Here is a 23,385-nt window from a genome sequence, read left to right as displayed (position 1 = left end):
AATGACCAAGATATCCAAAATCTAATGAAATATCCATCTTGTCTTCATATTATTGTTGTAAGGAAACTAAAGTTTCTCAAAGAAGCTTATACAAACTGGAACAGGCTGAGTCACAGGTCAGTGGATTGACTGTCACTGGAGTACTTAAGTATGTATATAGTAAGGATTCAAATATCAGAGAGGAATTGGAGTGTTGACTTCCAATGTCCCTTCTAATGATTAGGTGTTATGATTTGATGGATATATTGAGCCCTCTTTTTCAAAGGAAGGGAAAAACACAAAAGTTATAAAACTATACCATTTTTAAAGTATTCTCCAGATGGTGCACATAAAACATTTACTTTTCCTACATTAACACATTTATGATTCACCACATGAGAAAAAAGATATTTTTAATGGGATACTTACCAAGTGCTATGACAATCCTCACAGAAATGTCGTTCTACCTCTGCTAGTTGTTACCACCTACAGGTTGTAATTCGGAAGGCAATTTGTATTTGAAGACATTGTTTCCCTATCTGGATATGAATAAATGATGAGGAATTTAAGTGATGGCAATGTAAAGGCTTTGACAAGTCTTGGTAACATTTTTTAATCACTCCTAACCTCCATTTTTAGCATCTAGCATAGTAGATATTCAAGATGTCTTGATGAATTAATAACTGAATGAAAGAATGTATATATCATCCTTGGTAAATGCATATTTATTCATTTGTTCCTCAAACAATTATTGGGATTCCACTTTGTTCCAGACCCTGTGGTGGTAGGGCATGAAATGATTTTTAAAATATATAATAAAGAAAGATACAAGATTTTCCCTAAAAGGAATACATATCTAGCAGGCATGTGGGGAAAAGTGAAAGGTGAGAGCACATGGATATGAACAGTTAGAACACAAAGTGGAAAGAGTAAATGTCATTAGAGAAGTTTACATAAAAGTCATGAGAAGTCAAGAAATAGATGATAATTCCATCTTTGAAATAAATTTTGCTACCTGTGGTGAATATTCTGAAGATGATGTTGATTAGTTTATGATGATACATTTTTTTCTATTTTCATTTGTTTTGTTTTGTTTCTCCCCTTTAACATTTATTTAGAAATTAGGTCATATTTCTGTTTTCTCCCCTTAATTTCCCAGCAATAGTACATGATTGCTTAGAAAACAGAAATTTAATAGTAGAACCGTATTTTAAAAATTGTATTTGAAAGTGTGTTAACTGTGCAACTCACATCTGTTTAACATCTGCCAAGCATCAGATGAATGAAATCCTACCTCCTGGACTGGATGACACACAGAGACAAGAAGGTCTGTTTTTTTCCCTGTAGTCACTACGCGCGAACCCTAAAATAGCCTCTCTTTCAGGTCAAAATAGTCACAATGAAGGTTTTCAGTTGCTTTCTAGGCACGTAATACAGTTACAGAAGATTTTCACATAATCAAAGTTGGATATTTCTAGAGAGATCAAAAGAGACTGTGAAGTGGAGAGCAGGTGCGCCAGCCTTCTTAGAGAATCTGAGAATGCAATTAACCAGCAAATGAATGATTTTAAAGCCAGGCTTCCTGAACAGATGAGCACAACAAAAGTCACCGAGAAATGAGGTGGCCAAGGGCCACTCCTGAATGGAGTGGGCACATGGGCACCTGCCCCTGTTCTTGAACTTTAGGAAGAGAGAGAGAGATTCAATAGAGACAGCAGAGTCAAAACAGCTATGCAAAATAGGAGACTCCAGGAGGACATGAAAGATTAAACTTTTTCTTTCCCAATAGCACCAACTTAGGACTGAAAAAGATGGATGGCAACAGAAGCAACTCAAGCAAAATTAAAGGGCATCATGGCTTAATCACTTGACATTAATATGTCAAATCCAAAAGCTACTTCCACCGGGGACCAAGTACAGTTAAAAAATTTGTCTTAATTTTGCCAATTATTAGCATTGTGAGTGAGAACTAGCTACTTAAACTCTCTGAGCTTCTACTCTCTCATTTGTAAATGTCAATAATAACAATAGGTGTAGTAGCAGTAATAGTAATAAAAATAATTTTATAGTATACTTTCCTTCCAGAACTATTATGAGGATTAGAGATGAGTATGTTAACTACCTGGATCATGGCTAGGATTTACTAAGTAACAGCTGCCATCATAAACCCATGATAATAATTTATTCACCAAATACTTATTATGCACAGAATTTACAATGGTGCCACAACCTCTGCTCTCAAGGAATTTATATCTTGCAGAGAAGCTCAGAAAAGTTAACAGATATATAAATGGAACAGGTAACCCAGTCTATGGAAACTTGAGATGCCTATTAGACGTAGTGTTTAAATTGCTGGTGGGAATGAAAGGTGAAGGGAGGTGAAAGAAGAGATTAACCAGCAGAGAAAATAGCTTGTGCTACCCCCAGGAGGGTACGCCTAGACTATGGGGTGTGGTCTAGAATAGTAGAATGGGGTGTGGTCTAGAATAGTAGAACAAGGCTACTTAAGCCTGGCTTTCTAGACTTTGATAAATGTTTGCTAGCTGCTTGTCCTTGGAAAAGTCATACTTGGGCATAGTTTTCTCATCAGTAAAAAGGAAATATTAATCATAAATTAAAGAGTTGGGATCTTACAAGATATATGTCATATAGAATGCCTAGTAAAATGTTAGCTATTACTATTATTTTACCATTAATATTGTTGCTATTATCATACCATCATCATCATCATTATTCAGGGAAGTATAACATTTTGGCTGGCAAGGAGAGTGCTTAATATAAAATCTACATGCTGTTTTGACATTTCACATTTTGTTCATTATGGCAGTGCATTCATCAATATGACTGGCAGAAAAGATTATCTGATTGAGTCCTACTTCTAAGATCTTTCCAAAATTCAAAATTGTGTAAAGATATACTATGCACTCTCCAAATGCTGTCAACAAGTGAGAAGTCTGATGATATTGCTCAGGACCCCTGGCACCTTCCATATACACTGCAGTGACTTCTGCGCTTACAGGCATCAATCACAGCAGGTATCTAGTGTCAAAACTAGGCACTGATTCCAGGCATCAAGTTAAATGGGGGATTTTCTACTCAGCCTTGAGAGATCAGCAAACGGCACTTTTCATACACTGAACAACGTAGTGAGGAACTATCCGTGTATTACATTCCTATAAAAGAGGAAAGAGAAAAAGAATTAGAAATGAACTTCACCATTTTGAAACCAAGAGATGAAGGGCATAAGCATTTCAATTTTGTAGGCTGCTTTTTTTAACAGTCATATTCTTGAACCTCCTTTTAATCCTCAGAGAATTTAGATACTTTAGGAGGCATTATATCAGTTTTATCTCTTTGTGCAGATTTTCCACTCATACGGAAACATGATGAAATAAAAATTACCTCCAGTCCTGGTAACTTGTTACTCCTTGTTTTGGTTTTAACATAAATGTGTTTGAAACTTGACTAATCTACCTTCTGCATTATTTTTACATACTTGTATTCTGTAGCCACATTGCCTGTGGTTAAATCTTGGCTCATTTGTTTGCTACCTGAGTAATCTTAGGCCAGGCACTTACCTTTTCTATGCTTCAATTTCTTTATCAGTCAAACAAGGAGAATAAAGGTTCTTGACTTTAAGAAAACTTAATACATATTAAATGAGTTATTCCATGTAAAATATTCATACCATTGCCTGACACATGGTGAGCTAAATATGATAATTATTCTATTTCTCTGGATAGGTTATTTAAAATTATTTTGTTTCAGTTTTCCCATCTGAGAATGAGCAGTAAAAGATCTGCCTGCAGAGCTATTAGGAAGAATACAAATAACCTACGCTAAATGTCAATTACATTTGTGAGTGCATAACAGTCAATGAAGGTTAGTTTTCTTTATGAGGCATGCTAATACTCCTGGCTAAAGTGATATTTAATTTGAAAGTCATGATTGATAAAGCTTCAAATTTGGATGTTAAATACTATCTAAAGAAAATCATACTTTTCTCAAAACTTAACAGTGTGATACAAGAATTCCCTGTTTCATCTATGGTAGGTTTAATAATTGAACCGAATTATTCAAGCTTCCTTAGTAATATTATAAATCCACACTCTTGCCATGGTCTCAACCAGCCTGAGAATCTGGGCTTGGCCATGTGGCCTGCTTAGGCCAACGAAATGTTAACAGAAACATGAAATTTACATGTGCATTTTAACTTGCCCTCTTGAACCTTTACTCCCTTAAAAAATATCATAAGTAGCTGTTGTTCCTCCAATCTGAGCCCAAGAATGAGGTACATGGAACAGAGCCACATAAGTTGAGCTCCACATGTGTGAACAAGTAACAAATTCTGTTTATTATATGCCACTGGACTTATGTGTTTACTCAATATGCAGGATTTTTGTGACAACATTTAACACCTCCACATCACTGACAATGAACATAGCTTCAGCTTCCAAATGAGCTGCTTGCACATTTTTACTAAGATTATATTATGTCATTTATGGAGCTCAAATCATTTTCCTCACATAATTTTGCCCTCAAAATGATTATTTTTAAAAAAGCTACCTCGTATCTCTCTGAGGTTAGAAAAGAGGCTAAGCAGAGAGAAGTCTTTGAAAGCATTGTAAGGTAAAATAACAACCCATTGTCACTTGAGGCAAAATATTACAATTGAGGGAAACAATAGCTACACTGAAAGCTGGGAGAGATTTTCATTAGAAATCAGGCCATCGAAAATCACATGCATATGTCAGAGAATTTAGAAGGCCATGTGCATACCTAAGGCAAGACACATGCTTAGAAAAGATCTGAGAAGACCACGAGCTTTCACCTTTGGTTGATCTTATGCTCAGAACAAGCAGCAAATAAAGGCTAAGGCTGAGTTATAAATGACCTGTTGAAGGATTGAAGGATTGCCTCATCACAAAGCCAATCTACAAAGACTGCGAGAGATTTATGTATGCGTGTACGTATCTATTCATCTAGTTACCTATTCTTTTGGCTCTCACTTACTTTGTTTTTTTTTTTGACTCCAGGCATTCAAGGAATTCTCTGTCAAAACACTAGCAAAATACAAACTAAAGGAAGAGAGACTTTAAAGACCACATACAAGAAAGAATACAGAAATTTAAAAATAATTTTAAAAACTCACACACAAAAAACAACTACAACCAAACAGTAAGTCACAAAAACAAAACCTAAGGAAGGAGAAGCATATGATTTCGAGAGTTACCACATTATAATATTTAAAAGTTGCAAGTTTCAATAACAAGTTATGAAACATGCAAAGATAAGAAAGTATGCCCCAATCACAGGAGAAATAAACAGAAACGGTTCCAGAGGATGCATAGGCATTAGACTTATTAGGAAAAGACTTTGAATCAAATATGTTAAAAATGCTGAAAGAACTAAAGGGAACCATGGATAAAGATCTAAAGGAAACAAGGAGAATGATGCCTCAATAAATAGAAACTATCAATTAAGATATAGATATTATAGAAAGAAACCAAATTCTGAAGCTGTAAAGTACAATAACTGAAATGAAAATTCACTTTCACTAGAGGGTTTAGATAGCAGATTTTTAGTAGGGAAAAGAAAGACTCTGTGAGCTTGAAGATAGGTCACTTGAATATCAAGTCTGAGGAGTAGAATGAAAGAAAGAATGATGAAAAATGAGCAGAACCTAACAGACAAGTAGTAGAAGATTAAGCGCACCAATATACACATAATGGGAGTCCCAGGAGGGGAGAAGAAATTGAAATTGAAAGAGACAGAAAGAATATTTGCAGAAATAATGGCAAAAATGTCCAAAATTTGATAAAAGACACAAATCTACACATTCAATAAACTCAATGAAAATTGAACTCAATCAAAATTGAAATACTTTGGTATAAATCTAACAAAATATGCATAAGATTTATAGGAAAACTACTAAACTTGATGAAAGAAATTAAAGAACTAAACAAATAGAGAGATATTCCATGTTCATAGCTAGGAAGACTCAATACTGTCAAGATATCATTTATTACTAACTTGATTTATAGGTTTGAAGGGGAGGAAGACTATCCTCTACCCACTCTGGGTCCTTTCTGAGTGGACTACAAATTAAATTGTCATGAGACCAAACAGCAGGAGAAAATCAAACAAAGTTTAATGACAGGTGTACATGGAAGAAACTTAGAAAATAGAAACTGAGCAAATCTTCATTCTGACTAAGCTGCTCGCTTAAGTATTTTCAGATAAAGGCAAGGAAGGTGTTGCAGGGTAGTGGTTTGGAATTTCAGAGGCAAAGAAGACAACTCACATGGAGATGGAAATGCAAATGTTTGTCAGACAACTCTTTACAGGGCCACCTATAGAGAATGTGGCTGGAGAGATACAATTTTTGATAAGATGGGCTTGTTGGTGCCTTTCTTATCACATCTATTTTACATTATACTACAGTTATCATGTGGCAGTGGCTCCTTCCTGGAACAGGCCTTCTGTTAAATTCTTTAGGCAGTTTGGGAGGGGAAGGTCAAATGTCCTTCAGAGAAAATAATCAAGGTAGAGAGACATATTTTGAGGTGGCCAATTTTGATCTCCCGCAGGTTAAATGCAATCCAATGAAAATCTCAACAACTTATTTTGTGGATATCAATGAACTGATTTTAAAGTTTATATAAAGAGGCAAAAGACCCAGAATAGGCAACACAATATTGAAATATAAAAACAAAATCAGATGGTTGACACTGCCCAACTTCAAGACTTACTATAAAGCTACAATAATTAAACATTGTGATAGTGGTGAAAGTTTAGACAAATAGATCAATGGAACATAATACAGAGCCCAGAAACAGACTCACATAAATATAGTTAATTGATTTTTGACAAAGGGGCAAGAACAATATAATGGATCAAAGGGAATCTTGAACAAATGGTGCTGACCAAACTGGAAATCTACATGCAAATAAATGAATCTAGACACAGACCATACACTCATCTCAAAAATTAGCTCAAAATGGATCATAGAACTAAATGTAAAACCCAAAACTATAAAACCTCTAGAAGATAACACAGGGTAAAATCCATTTCCTTGGATTTGGTGATGACTTTTTAGATACAACACCTTGGGCAGGAACCATGAAAGATATAAATTGATAAGCTAGATTTCACTAAAATTTAAAATTTCTGCTCTATGATAGACACTTTCAAGAGAATGAGAAGACAAGGCACAGCCTGGGAGAAAATATTTGCAAAAGACATATTTGATAAAAACTGTTATCCAAAGTATACAAAGAACTCTTAAAATTCAACAGTGAGAGAAACAAGTAACTCAATTAAAAAATGGACAAAAACTTCCAGCTGCAGGATAGATATGTAAGAGCTTGAAAGTTGCCACTCCATCTTACTGACAAGTAAAAGTCTGCACAAAGTGAAAAATCAACAGCTCTTCTTAGATGCATAAGAGAATTGAGGTCACAAGGCAAACAAGGATAATGGAGAATCACAACTTACCAGAGCAGCAATCTCTGCAGCAAACAGTGCAGAGATAGGGAACCCTGAACTGTAATTGATGAATTGCTAAAGGCTCAGTGCAGAGAGCTCTGAGAGTTAAAAACTTCAGGGGCATCCACTCATCAGGGGCCCCCGCACTTTTGTGACTTTTACTTCCTGCATCTCTACCAGGTTCTTGCAATGAATATTGTAGAAAAATCCCCTCATGCTTCTACAAAGGGAGGGGAAAAGAAACCATTTGAAATATACTAGGACAAATATTCTTAACAAGGTCTTCCCCCAGAACAAACTATTTAACCATAGCCTAACCTTCTGGGGTTTTATCAGAGCCTAAGTGACCTGGGGGAAGGGAAATACCCATCTTCAGTAAGGTCTAAGCCTTGAACACAAGGAAAGGAAAAATCCAACTCCTACTTCTAATGTTCCATATGGGAGAAGGAAAATATCCAACTTCAGTATGCTCTAGTTATCCCGTCCCTCCTAAAAAGGAAAAAGAAAAAAGAAAAACATGTGTGAACTTCATAGGCCAGAAGCACAGGCTCACTAAAAGACTGTGATCTAATCATAGGACTGTAAAATGCTTCCTGTCCTCCCACGCTTCGCCGCCACACTACTAAAGGCCTATTTATAGAAATTTCTTTTACCCAGTACGTCAGGCCTAACCACCAAGAAAATATTACAAGACATAGCAAAAGGCACAAAGCACAGTTGGGAGAGATAGAGCAAGTATCAGAACCAGACTCGGATATGGCAGGGATGTTGGAACTATCAAACCACGGATTTTAAAAAAAACTATGATTAATATGCTAAGGCCTATAATAGATAAAGTAGACAGCATGCAAGAACACATGGGCAATGTAAGCAAAGGGATAGAAATTCTAATAAATAATCAAAAAGTAATGCTGGAGATCAAAAACACTGTAACAAAAATAAGAATGCGTTGATGGGCTTGATGGTAGACTGGGCATGGCTGAGCAAATGATCTCTAAGCTTCAGGATATCTCAATAGAAAACTCCAAAAGTAAAAAGCAAACAGAAAAAAAGACTGGAAAAAAATAGACAGAATATCCAAGAACCACTACACGAGGTGTAAGACATGTAATGGGAATACCAGAAAGAGAAGAAAGAGAGAGAACAGAAAAAATATGTGACACAATAGTGACTGAGAATTTTTCCCAAATTAATGTCAGACACCAAACTACAGATCCAGGAATCTCAAAGAACACAAATTAGGATAAGTGTCCAAAAAATTACACCTAGTCATATCATTTTCAAACTACAGAAAATCAAAGATAAATAAAAAATACTGAAAGAAGTTGGGGGTGGGGGAGGAAAAAATACTTACCCATAGAGGAACAAAGATAAGTTACACCTCACTTCTCCTTGGAAACCATACAAGCAGGAAGACAGTGAAGTGAAATATTTCAAACGTTGAGAGAAAAATACCCCACCAGCCTAGAATTCTATATCCTGCAAAATTCTCCTTTAAAAGTGAAGGAGAAGTAAAGAATTTCTCAGACAAACAAAAATTAAGGGAATTTGTTTCCAGTAGATCTGTCTTGCAAGAAATATTAAAAGAAGTTCTTTAGGAAGAAGGAAAATTATATAGGTTAGAATCTAGTACCTACATAAAGAAAGGAAGAATATATTTGTGTGTATATATATGTGTATAAGTATATAAGTAATAAGTATATGTATTCACAAGTACACGGAAATTAAATGACACACATCATCAACCAATGGGGCAAAGAGGAAATAACAAAGGTATTTAGAAAATAATTTGAGACAAATGACAAGAAAACACAAAATAACAAAACCCGTGGGATTCAGCCAAAGCGGTGCTTAGATAGATTTTGTAGTTGCAATTCTTATATTAAAAAAGAGGAAGGATCTTAAATCATTTTCTAAATTTACAAAATAAGTTGCTGAAAAAAGAAGATCAAACTAAACCTGAAGTCAGGAGAAAGAAGAAATAATAAATACTAGAGACAAGATCGATGAAATAGAGAATAGAAGAAATAAAAAAAAAGAATTTTTAAAGCAAAAATTGGTTCTTAGAGCCTGCCTGTTTTATATACCCTGAAAATTCCTCCCAACATCTTCTAGTCACAGATAAAACAAAACCTGAGACTATAAAAGACTCCAAACCACTACTATACTTCAGAGCTCTCTGACCCATAGATTCCTTCCCTTGCTACTAAGTGACAGCATCTAGCTATTTAAGTTCCCTTTCCTGTTCCCTTTTCCCACAGGAGGTCCCTTGCCCTCTTCCCCATCTTGGTGGTCACCCCAATGCTGCCTTCTATTGAAAGACTCCTGCTGTTAGGAACTTCCCCTGTCAGGCAACTTGTAAAGTACCACCCAAAAGTGTTCATTGTGTGCTGATTTAATCTCATGGTCATTTGTTTTTTCTTGATCAGTCCAGAAAGCCTCCAACTCATCATGGAGCATATTAAAAGAATTACAGACAGTCCCCAACTTATGATGTTTCAATTTACAATTTTTTGACTTTACAATGGTGTGAAAGCAATACATATTCAGTAGAAACCATACTTCGAATTTTGAATTTTGATCTTTTCCTGGGCTAGCAATATATGTCACAGTTTTGTGATGCTAGGTAGCAGCAGCAAACGGCAGCTCCCAGCCAACCATGCGATCGTGAAGGTAAACGACCAATATACTTACAACCACTCTGTACCCAGACAACCATTTTGTTTTTCACTTTCAGGACACTAGTCAATAAATTACATGAGATGTTCAAAATTTTATTATACAATAGGCTTTGTGTTAAATACTTTTGCCCAACTGTAGGCTAATGTAAGTGTTCTGAGCATGTTTAAGGTAGGCTAAGCTAAGCTTGATGTTTGGTGGGTTAAATGTGTTAAGGGCATTTTCAACTTATGATATTTTCAACTTACGATGGGTTTATCTGGACATAATCCCATCGTGAGTCAAGGAAGATCTAGATACAAAATGATCAAGTGGGATTTATCCCAGGAATGCAAGGATGGTTCAACAAAGGAAAATCCATCAATGTAATAAACTACATTATTAGATGAAGAAAGAAAAAAGCCCACAAGATCATTTCAATTAATGCAAGAAAAGCATTTGACAAAATTCAACACCATTTCATGATTAAAAAAATAACAAACTGAGAATAGAATGGAACTTTTTATACCTGATAAGGGACATTTATGAAAATCTCCCAGTCTGCATCAGCATAATGGTGAAAGACTGAAATCCTTTCCTCTAAGACCAGGAATAAGACAAGGAGGCCACTTTTAACACTTCTACTCAAAATTGTACTAGAAGTTCTCATCAGACCACTTAGACCAGAAAAAGAAATAAAAGGCATCCAAACTGGAAAAGTAGAAATAAAACTGTCCCTATTTATAGATGACATCATCTTATATATAGAAAATCCTAAAGAATCTATAAAAATATTAACACTAGTAAACAAATTCAGCAAAGTTGCAAGACACAAGATCAGCACATAAAAATCAGTTGTGTTTCTGTACACTAGCAATGAAAAATACAAAAAGGATATTAAGAAAACAATGCCATTTACAATTGTATCCAAAAGAATAACGTATCTAGGAACAAATGTAACCAAGGAGGTGAAGGATTTATACACTGAAAACTAAAAACATTACTGAAAGAAATTAAAGATCTAAGTGAATGGAAAGACATTCCATGTTTATGTATTGGAAGAATTAATATTGTTAAGATGGCATTACTAGCCAAAGCTATCTACAGGTCCAAAACTATTCCTACTACAAGCCGAATGGGCATTTTTTAGCAGAGATGGAAAATCCTATTATCAAATTCGCATGAAATTTCAAGAGGCCCCTAGTAGTCAAAACAATACTGAAAAAGTAGAACAAAGTTGGAAGATTCACACTTCTTGATTTCAAAACTCACTACAAATCAACAGTGATCTAAACAATGTGGATAGTCGTACAGACCAACGCAAAAGAATTGAGATCCAGAAATAAACCTCTACCTCTAGGGCCTACTGATTTTATACAAGGGTGCCAAGATCATTCAATGGGAAATGAATAATCCCTTCAACAAATGATTCTGGGACAACTAGACTTCCACATGCAAAAGAATGAATTTGGAGCCCTTCTTTATACTATATATAAAAGTGAATTCAAAATGGTATTTTGGTGGTGAACATGATGTAATCTATGCAGAAATAGAAGTACAATGATTTACACCTGAAATTTTTACAATGTTATAAACCAATGTTACTGCAATAAACAAAAAATTAAAAAAAAAAAAATGGATCAGTGACCTAACTGTAAGAGATGAAATTTAAAACTCTTAGAAGAAAACACAGGAGTAAACTTCAGGACCTTGAATTTGACAAAGGATTCTTAGATGTTACACCAAAAGCACAAGTAACAACAATGTCAACAACAAGTAGATAACTAGGGTTTCATCAAAAGTAAAAACTTTTGTGCATTAAAGGACATTATCGAGAAAGTGAAAAGACAACTTTGAGAATGGGGAAAATAATTTGCAAATATCTGATAAATGTCTAGTATCCAGAATATATGAAAAACTCCTACATCTCAACCACAAAAACACAAACAACCCAATTAAAAAGTCGTCAATGTGTTTGAAGAGCCGTTTCTCAAAAGAAGATATATTAATGGCCAGCAAACACACAAAAAGATACTCAACATCCTTAGCCATTAGGGCAATGCAAATCAAAAGCATAATGAGATACCAATTCACAACCACTAAAATGGCTGTAAGTTTAAAAAGTGCAAAATAAGAAGTGTTGGCATGTGGAGAAGTTGCCATACATTGCTAGTGGGAATATAAAATGGTGTAGCCACTATAAAAAACAGTTTGACATTTTTTCAAAAAATTAAATACAGAACTACTGTACAACCTGGGAATTCCAATCCTAGGTATATACTCAAACAAGTAGAAAATAGGTACTCGAACAAATACTTGTCCACAAATGTTCATAGCAGCACCATTTACAATAGTCAAAAGGTGGAGACAACCCAAATGTCCATCAACAGATAATTGGATAAACAAAATGCAGCATATACATAGAATGGAATATTATTCAGCCAGAGCAGCAATGCATTACATACATGCTACAACTTGATTGAATCTCAAAATATCATGCTAAATGAAAGGAGTCAGGCACCAAAGGTGGTATGTAGTATGATTCTGTTTATTTGAAATATCCAGAATAGGCAAATCTATTTAGAGGCAGAAAGCAGACTGGTGATGTCCATTGTTGAGGCATAGGGGGGATGGGTAATGACTACTTAATAGGTATGGAGTTTCCTTCTGGAGTGATGAAAATATTTTTGAAGCATTTAATAGTGCTGGTGTTGCACAACATTGTAAATGTATTAAATGCCAGAGGATTGTATACTTTAAAATAGTTCATTTTATTTTATGTGAATTTCATCTCCATTTTTTTAAAAAGCAAAAAAAAAAAGAAAAACAAAGAAAAAGGCTTTTTGTATCTTTACTCATACCAGATTTTTGCAGATTTAAACTGAGTTATTCTCTCAGTCTCAATTTCTCTCCACAACCCTTTCTCTCTATCTGGAAAACCACCTTTCCTGTTTTCGTAGATAACTTCTTATCCTTTAAGTTCTATTTCTTCTTATTCTATTAAGTTCTATGAGTTTCTTCCTTGTCAATTATCTCTTATTGGTTTCAATATTCTAACGAATAAAATTACATTTGGTTTAACAATCACAAATATGCTGTTTCTATGTATCTGTGGCTATAAATCAGAAAATCTGAGTCCACGTTTCCCTCTGCTATTATAACGCAGATAATTTTGGGCAAATTTTTTCGTTTATCTGGGTCTGTTTTATTTCAAATGCTAAATGTATTTTATTATTGCTTAAATAAAAAAAATACTCCTTAGGGCTTTCATTTAGCTCTAATTGCTTTATGTGGGTTTTAATCATTAAAACACTATAAAATCAATAAGAATGCAACTGCCAGCAATCAGGTAGTGATGTGATAATAATCACATTTCATTCATTCATTCACTCAACAAATACTCTGTGCACTTATTCTGCACTGTCCCTGGGGATATAAATATTATAATAAGAGAGATGGGCCTTAATCCACTGGATCTATTGAAGACAGATAGATTATAATGATGATGATGGTGATGAAGAAAATATTTATTACTGTACTTTAGAAACCCTTTAAGAAAAAAATACCAACAGATAAAGACAATTATATCTGTTTTACTACCTTTTTTACTTGAAGAAGCATAATTAAATCTGATGTAAAACTTATTTGTAAGTCAATTATTTGATGCACAAATATGGAGATGGCATCCATATATTGAGTGATAATAAGCAAGATTTTCTGAAGAGATAATTCCATTGAATGCATTTAAATTACTTATCCAGCACATTGTCTGCCATGTAATAGATGATGGGTGTCTTGAATTACTTATAACTCAGAAATCATCCCTCCAAACATCTCTAAAGCAATCAGCTGAGGAGCTGATTTAATTTCCCTCAACTTGTGAAACATTAGTTACTATTTATTATAAAGTGCATAATAGATATCTAGAGTATGAGGTCAGCATTGTGGTTCAGAGAAAAGCTGTCCCCCAGATTTTAGTTCCACAGACAAAATTAGAATGTAGAATGTCATTTTGTAGAAAAAAAATTTTTTTTTTTTTTTTTTTTTGGTGAGGAGGACCAGCCCTGAGCTAACATCTGATGCCAATCCTTTTTTTTGCTGAGGAAGATTGGCCCTGGGCTAACATCTGTGCCCATCTTCCTCTACTCTATATGGGATGCTGCCACAGCATGGTTTAACAAACGGTGCGTTGGTGCGCGACCAGGATTCGAACCCGCTGCAGCGGAGCACGCCACTTAACCGCTTGTGCCACCGGGCTGGCCTGGAAAAAAATATTTCAGTCTGATGAGACCACAACTAGATTGGTGAATGACACTTATGAGCTGTGTGATATTCAGGAAGTGAGTTACTATTTCTGAGCTTCAATTTAAATATCTACAAACAGAGGCAAGACATAAATCCATATATTTTGAGATAGGACTTTGTGCTAGGCCCCATAACCAGGCTCTGGCATTACAAAAGTCAGCTAGACTAGTACCTATCTTCAAAGAGTTCATGACCACTTGCTTGTATCAGTTATCTTGCAGCATTAAAACCACCCCACAACTCAGTGATCTAAAATAACAACCACTTATTATTTCCCATTATTCAACTGGTTAACGAGGTGATTATTCTAGTTTGAACTGACTCTTCTGGGATTCGACTTGCTCACACATCCTGTTTCTCAGCAGGAACACCTGGGATGATTGGGATAGCTGGTTCCTCTCTTCGCATGATTTCTTATCCTGCAGCAAGCCAGTCTAGGCTTGTTCACATGGTGGTAAAAGCAAGAGAGGATAAGTTCCAATGTGCAAACATTTTAGAAGTTTTGCTTGCATTTCATTTTTAAATATTCCATTGTCCAGTGAGAGTCACATAGCAAAGAATAGATTCAAAGGCTAAGGAAATACCTCCCAATTCTAGATGAAAGTATCAGCACTGTCACAAGGGTCGTAAATATAGGGATGGGAAGAATTATTTGGCCATTTTTTTAAACAATCTTCCACGTTGCACCAGTGGATAAATTCCCTTCTCATTTTGGATCTTAACTTGAAAATATCTCCTCACTCCGAAATGAAGCCACAATCCAGCACAAAATCAGAGGCCATGAGTAGAGGATTCAGAGTGCAACAAGTTATTATCAAACCCGATGTGAGTTTGCAGAATTTTGTACTGATAGCTTCTATTGATTCTCTAGTGATCTTGATTTGTTTCCCCAAATTTCTGGATTGGCAGAAAGAGAAAGATGTTCGTATTACGTATCCAATAAGGCCATAGCTGTTTATTTAAAGGAATAGTTTCTTACTTATTCATCACAGCCTTCTTTAAGATAGGACAATATTTCCCAAAATGTATTTGGAAAAATGATCATTTAAGTTCTTGTAGTAGAATACGTTTGTGCATTACTAGGTTAAAATTATGTAAGCTTCATTATTGCAGGAATTTTGAAAAGAATTTAATATGCTGACAAGCACTGCATTTTTTCAATAAGGGAATATAATATATATTGTTTCCTGAACTTGATTTCCATTTTGCAGATAAAGAAAATAAGAGCTAAATGACTATCACTGAGGAAGGGCTTCTTATAATCTAGGCATTTGCACATTCAAAATCTCATTCAATATTTACAATTGAGACAGGTGTTATTATAGTTATTAGAAAACTGATGAAATAGAAGATAAAAGAAGCTAGCTAACGCCAAATTCCACATACTTGGAAGTGACAGCTTTGGGTACCAAATCCAGTTTGACTCAGGGCACAACCTAACTGTGTCAAACCATATCAATTTCAGGCGATGCATCTTCCAACCCCTACCTCTAGCCATCAAGGGGATCTTTTCCTCTCTCAAGTCCATAAATAAGTTCTGGCGCCAAATGGGTCACTCATGCTCTGCACAGGCATGTGATGGGTTTTTTTTGCCAGAATCACTCAGAAGCATACCATTAAGCACACATTCTGCCCTCCAAATCAATTCCCCATATTGCTCTCTAAGAACACTCTGCACAGCTAGGCAGTGAGGCTTCATATTAATCATGTTTTCTAATTATTTATTTATTAGAACAAGGGAACTGAACACCTGGCAACATTTACATTTGCAATTAGGGAAGCAGCCTCACTCTAGCAGAAGTCTGATTTTATTACTTGCCTTTGCCTTGTAAAACCAAGTTGGTTCAGTGGCAGAGAAAGTTATATTCCTATAAAAAAAGATGAAATGCTGGAAATAATCTCTTTCTCCACCTTCAGATTTGGTATATATTGGGAAACCTGAAACTTAATTCATTATGCAATTGTTAGGGGGAAATAAACAGTATACTGATACATTAATCTCATTCTTTCATTAATTCAAGAAATCTCAGTTGACCACTTGTTATATTCACCCTACTGCAACTGGCACTATGGCATAATAATGTTCAAACAAACCTGTGATGAATTTGTAAGTGGAACTAAACACTCAGAGCTTCCATGTCCTTATTAGAAAATGGAGATAACTGTATCATAGGTGTTTTTGAGGCTTAGAATGGATACAAGCACAGCATCTGACTCATAGGTGAGTCATACCCAATACTAGTTGGCTGCTCACCCTTCCCATCCCACTAAGCATGGTGATCATAGACATAATTAAAAGACATAGCCCATAGTCACAGGCTTTCAAGTAAGTATGGAAAATAAGCTAGATTTTTGAAAAAATGGTAAAGTAAAAAGAAATCAAACGTATGTGATTGAAAGTAATTTTTGGATATGGGCATAGAAGACCACATAGTCAAGTTTTCTAAATATATAGTATTTAGGAAAGAGAGAGGGGACCGGAAGATGTTTGCATATTGAATGGCTTTAGAATGAGCCTTAGGTGGCTGAAATTTATCCTGTAGCCAAATTATTCCATTGACAGCCAAGAGTCATGCATCACGGAATTTAATCTAGCCATTGTGTACCTTGTGGGAGGGCAGCTGAAAATGGAGATGAGAAAGTCAGTTGGAATACTACATAATTGTAATTTCTTAGATGATGCCAAGTCCTCCAACTTTCTCGATTCACTCTCTAAAACACAAACTCCCCAAAAGAACATTTCTCTCCTTTGGAAGAAAATTTCAAACCTCCTAGAATCAGCAGTCCAATTGCATCAGATGTTAAAATTAGAACATCTCTGTCCTGCTGCAAGAACTTCGGGGTAGAGATAATGATGATCCTAATAAGGGCAATGAAAATGGAATTAAGAAACATATGGAGAACTCTCTCTCTCATTGGGTGACAAGCTCTCAGATGGGGCACTGGGCACTGCGTGCAAATTAAAAATTGTATATCTGAATTCTTTAAAACAAACATGTGGTAAACTACCTTCCAAAGGAATGCATAGCACTGAGGAACACTTTTGAAGCTACTGGTAAATATATTGAACAGCGGAGCTAGTTGAAATGAAAGAGCACAATGAGAAATCAGTAGTGTTATATTGGACAAGCTACTTCACATCTCCTTTCTATGACAGATAATATTAACCTACGAACACTATGTCATTAAATATGTGAAGTTATGAGCACAATATTAGGCATACAATACAATTTCAATAAAATTTATGACATAACATGTAATCTATAATCACATTAAAGACATTTTATAGATTTTTGTTGACCAAGAAAATTTCAATAAAGAAAAATTTTCCCCTGCATAAAAAAAGAATCAATGGAAAAGTGATTTGGGAAAAATCCTATATATTTATTAATCCATGCTAGATCCCAGGAAAAAAAAAAAGAGAAGAGATAAATCTTACTTGTAGGAAATGGAAAGTAAGCAAATTTATTTCTACATATCACCATGATTTGAATAAAGATGTGCTTAAAAAGAGATAGCAGGCAGCTGAATCTCTCACCTGGTGGGGATCCAATTGCCCTACATGGGAAGTGCTAGCTACCTGCATGGAAAACAGATGTTACCACTTTTACTTAATGTGGTAGCAGGAAGTTGGTAAGGATGAAATCCTGTGGTATTTTTAATGTGATTTTTACTGTTTAGTAACTTTTCAAATCTGTGTATGCCTGGACGAGACAAGAGCATTTATTCTTTTTTTCTTTCTTTGCTCTATCTACATACTATATCACATTTACTATACTCTAGATATTCATTTGCACCAATACATGAATGCCAGAAAATGTTGGCCTCCTTCAAAATACTGACTGGACCTCTAAATCAAAGAAGATTGCTGAGACTTAGCCATGACTTCCTTTTGTTAATGTTCCTCCATCCAAAGCCAACACACAATAAAATCTGTCCCAACGGTACATGACCTCTACGTGTGTATGCTCTGCAACTACTTCCAACTTTGTCGAGCAAGAACAGGTGAATTCTTTAATTTCTTTTGTGTTCTCTAAGAACAATACTTCCAGTTTTATAATTAAGAAGACTACTGACAAGTTCTAAAATCTCTCCTAGTGAAGTCAGACTGGTTATTCACCAGTCTTATCTTTTCAAACTATCTGATCACAATAACAATAATAAAAGTAATAATAATCATAGTTATCATTTATCAAACATTTCATTTGTGTAGGGAAATGCGCTGAGTATTTTACTTATATCGTCTTTAATGCTAACTGCTCTCGTTTTAGTTTAAAGATGTGGAAATTAAGGAAAAGAGTGATTAGGTAAGTCAGTCACATATCTAGAAAGAGACTGAATAGGATTTAAGAGACAAATAACACAGAACTTCTTTAGGAAAATGCATAGCCTGTTTCCCTCAGGAAGTGGCAAGCCCACATCTTGAAGCCAGATGACATATATTCAAATTCCGGCTCCCCAAACATGACCTCTCTATTCCTCTCTTGCCATATCTTTAAAATAAAGTTGATAATAACAGTTCTTACCTCATAGGGTACCAATGAAGATCAAGCAACTAACATACGTAAAGTGCTGAGGATAAGGCTGGATGAATAGGAAGTGTTAAGTGTATTGGTTATTATTAATAATAAAATCATAATTAGGGATTAAAGCTAAGATTCTTCTTTGTTTTCATAATTTGATTAGCTGGAGAAGCTTGTGATCTGTGAGGCATGAGGATCTCTTTCACTTTTTAGCTTAAGTCCTAGACTAGAGTGAAAACTGAACAATTTTACATGTAACCTTTCCTCTGGTCTTTCTTTGTCTTCCATATATTACATTCAACATCTGCACGAAAGTTAGATGAACTTCAAGGAGAATGAACACACTAATCACTTCCTTGAGTACAATGGCTTAATCTCTCTTGTCTTGGGGATTATTTAAACTTTGCTCCATGGAGAAGCTTCTTTTTACTGTAGGGTATTGATGGACCCCCAAAGGTTGTCTTCAGTTTTCCCTTGATCTGAGAGTGAGTTGCTATAAGAGTGACAGTCAAGTCACTGCCTTGGGCTTTCGTACCCAAGACTTAGGGGCTGGAGAGCCATAGTCTGTAAGTGGAATAAGCATTATGAAGAACTGACTTCCAAAAGAACAGTGCTACCATAAGAGGATAAAATGATGTATTAGCCTCAAATCTCTTCACTGCACACTTTTAATTTCACTGAGTTTCCAATGAATCTAGTTTACACTGTTCTCCCAGCTGATCGTGAGGAAACTCTGGCCATTAGCAGCCCATGAAAGCCACTAAACTTGAGAAAGATACATGTACACATTGCAATATTTGTAATAATACAATACAAAATGCAGAACAGTATCAACAGTATTATTAGAGTATATGAAATATACATGTGTGTGTATGTATATACATGTGTGTGTATGTGTGTGTTTCTATAACAAATAAGCATTGGAAGCAAAAACATGTCAATGGTACCTAGATTATGGGCTTTAACTTGTTCTCTTTTATATTGTATAATATCTTTCATTCTACAATGAACATGAATCATGTTGATAATCAGAAACAATGTGAACAAAAGCATTATATACAACAAAAACCTCAAAGTTAATAGTAAATATCTAAACTGAACAATAATTCTGTTTGAAGGATAGTTTGGTATTTGCAAACTAGGGAAAACTAGTGATTTACTCTGGAGAAATATACTATTAAAAATAAATCAAAAAGAAAGAGAAATTACCAGGAAAAAAAAAACACCATGAAGCCTTTATGTTCCCCTACAAATAACTTTAAAATAGAAAATAGTAGTAGGATAAACTTGGCTATGAAAGGAAATACATTTGCGTAAGTGTCATTTTGAGTTTGCCAGTTAAATTACCACACATGCTCTCATGTGATGCTCTCAACGATGCTGTGATTTGGTTATTAGTGTCCCATTTTGCAGATTAAGTGGCCTTTGCAAAGTCAAATAGCTAAGCATGAACTAGAGCTGAAACCCAGGTCTCCTGACTAGAATTCTGCACCAAGCAACCTCAACCAAAGAAGTCACCTTTGGGAACTCTGTATTTGTGGTGTGAACGAAGAAACACCCTTAATAGACATACAGATCCCTAAAAAGGATAGTGAAATCACTCTACAATGCTTTGATTTTTATAAGACATATTTCTTTATTTTTCTGTCAAAATTATCTAACATATTGCCCAAATCATGTGAATTTGGAACAGGCACCATAGTTGAAATGAGGTATACAGAAGGACAGGGTGCTTCTCATGCTGAGCACCGACCTTTAAACAAGACCACATATTAGGCTTTACATCCACTAGCTCAATTAACTCTTAGAAAGATCTTACGGGAGCGATCCCCATTCTCTGTGTACAAATGAGCAAAAGGGGGCTTAGGGAAAGTTGACTAGCTTACCGGAGATCTCATAGTTTATAAGAACATCTTTGGGATTTGAAACCGTGCCTTTGTGTTTCCGAAGTCCTTGTGTTTTGTTTATGTGTCTGTTTTGTTTGGATTTGTCTATATAGCATTTTTTTAATAGCTCAAATTTCAGAGCAGGCATCCAGGGAAGATCTTTGAGTTTACTTATTTTGTGACTAGGAAATCCAAGAGTACATAGAAGATTATGTGATGTCGTGGAAATATCTATAAACAGGGTGTTATAAATCTGGGTTCACGGTGACACTGTTTACACACAACCATGGACATGTATAAATAAATATATGTATACATACCGCCATTCTGTCTTAGGTTAAGCCAAGATAATCTCTCGTTGTCATCACTGAGTCATGACTGGCAGTTTCACCTTGACACTGTTTTAAATAAGGGTAATTAATTCTAGCTGCCACACATCTCAGTGGCTTAATCTGATGTGTTTATTTCTTACTCAAAATCAAATCATCTCATTGTACACTTCTAATATATACAATTTTGCTTGTCGATCATACCTTCACAAAGCTCAAAAAGGCATTAATTATACATTTTTCCATAATTTTTTCTTGCCATTATTTCAGCAAATTCATTTTAATCTGAATGTTTTATATGAGGGTATTCATTTTATGAATCTTTAAATTGTACCAATATATTTTCTTTATTCTTATTTGTGTGCTTCTTTTTATAATAAATACAAAACAAAAAAAATTTTTTAAGTCTATGCAATTGCAAAGGAGGTGGAGAAATGTAGTTTCATGTGGAATTTTGGTGAGCACTGAGTTTCTCTGCCACAGTTGTGTGAAGTTATCTTTCCAACTTAGTTTTTGAACTACCTCACCCCTCATCAAACAAAACAAAAAAAGATGCTGTACTCACAACCCTCTCAGTAGGCAGATCAAAAAGGAAAGAAGACAAATTACCAATGAGTATTTGAAAGATACTCATTCTTGCGCCTAACAAAATAATGAAAAGGAAACGGTTTAAAATTTCATTAATGCTCCCTGTTTATTAGGTTGTGGGAAAATAATTCTCAGATATTATTAGTGGAAATGCAAATTGACTCAGCAAATCCTGTTCGAGACATTTCTCCTAAATTAATTATCAGACAAGAGCACTGAAACATGTGACTGTGTGTATGTGTGCAAATGTTCACTGTGACAGTGTTTACACAAATAAAAAAATGAAGTAACTTATTTGTTCATGAATTAGTATTTATTATGGTGATCCACAAATTGTAGCCACTTAACATAATAAGGTAATTTTATAGATAGATGGATGGGTAGATTGGTAGATAGGTAGATGGTTAGATGGATAGATAGATGATAGGTAGATAGATACATGATAGATATGTCTGGGATATATTATTAACAAACAAGATGATTAAAAAATGGCTTGGTCCAATCATTCAGATTAACAGTGAGTAAGAAAAAGGTGGATTAGCTAATATTTATTGATTATCTATTATACACCAGGACATAGCCCATACAGGAACTCTATTACTTGGGTGTTAAAATCTATAATTTAAAGAAGAAGCAAAGAGCTAAACTCACAGAGACTGCAAGTGGCATTTGGGATTTCAACCTAAGTCAGTCTGGTTCCAAATCTGATGCTCTTTCTACTGAATCAAGCTGCTTCCACAGCAGTCGGAACTTGTCTTGCATCTGTTCTATACTTGTTTGCGTTTTCCCATTTTGAAGCAACAGCCACCCCCTGTCCCGCCATGCCCGGCAACACTTTGATTTCCTTTCGCATGGCTGAGGCAGATTCACTCACCTCCCTGGCATTCATGTGCAGCTCTGCAGAACGCTCAAGCATCTGGCAATCCACCCAGCGAGAGCGACTGGAAGCGCAGAAAATTCCTCTGAGAGCAGGCAACATCTGTTTGATAGGCAATGAAAAATAAACCCGTAATAAACTCATTTTAGGAGCAAAAAATGACTCCTCAAAGTGCTGATTATTCATTTTATGCAAGTGTAGTAATGTTGGTCTACTTGACAAGTAGAAAAACAGCATGTCCAGAAGCAAATGATCACAGCCAGAGGGTGGGGCTGCTCACACCAGGAGCAAGAGTAGGTGCTGGCAGATGAGACAGCATTTAGAAAGATTACACAGAAAGCCTGCACCACCTGTGGCTGGCTCCTGGCACAAAGAAGTGACCCAGGTGGTTGGACGGGGTGCATATGCGTCAGGAATGAGTTTCAATTCAGCAGCAATGGCTTCCTCACCACCCCAGACAGCCGAGTTGTTTTCCATTCATTCAGCCACCAATACGTTCTTTCCTTTATTCATCGATCCGTTGTTTCTTTTATTCAAATATTCATTATATTCTCTAATGAAAACATCATTTTATTACTGATGCCTTCACAGATATTGTAGTTATTATATTATAATCTAAGGTGGGTTTTTGTAGAAGTATAAAAGAAAGTATTGAAGAATAATTGGTGGATTAGCATTTATTGAATTTAAATCTGATAAGATAAAAATGAACATAACAAAATGGATTGAAGAAGGGAAGAAAATAATTGAAG

At 35.3% G+C, this 23,385-nt stretch overlaps 1 long non-coding RNA gene across 1 annotated transcript; it reads right to left on the bottom strand.

Annotated features, from left to right (window-relative positions):
• Positions 1–995: 995 nt before the first annotated feature.
• LOC131396061 (uncharacterized) lies at positions 996–22,731 on the bottom strand. Its single transcript, XR_009216422.1, has 3 exons — positions 22,631–22,731; positions 21,160–21,237; positions 996–3,152 (listed from the first exon to the last, which is right to left on the bottom strand). It is a non-coding gene; the product is annotated as an uncharacterized LOC131396061 (long non-coding RNA).
• Positions 22,732–23,385: the final 654 nt, after the last annotated feature.

Source organism: Diceros bicornis, chromosome 32 (genome assembly GCF_020826845.1).
Source record: "Diceros bicornis minor isolate mBicDic1 chromosome 32, mDicBic1.mat.cur, whole genome shotgun sequence".
Lineage (NCBI taxonomy): Eukaryota > Metazoa > Chordata > Mammalia > Perissodactyla > Rhinocerotidae > Diceros > Diceros bicornis.
This window is presented reverse-complemented; position numbering and strand designations above follow the sequence as displayed.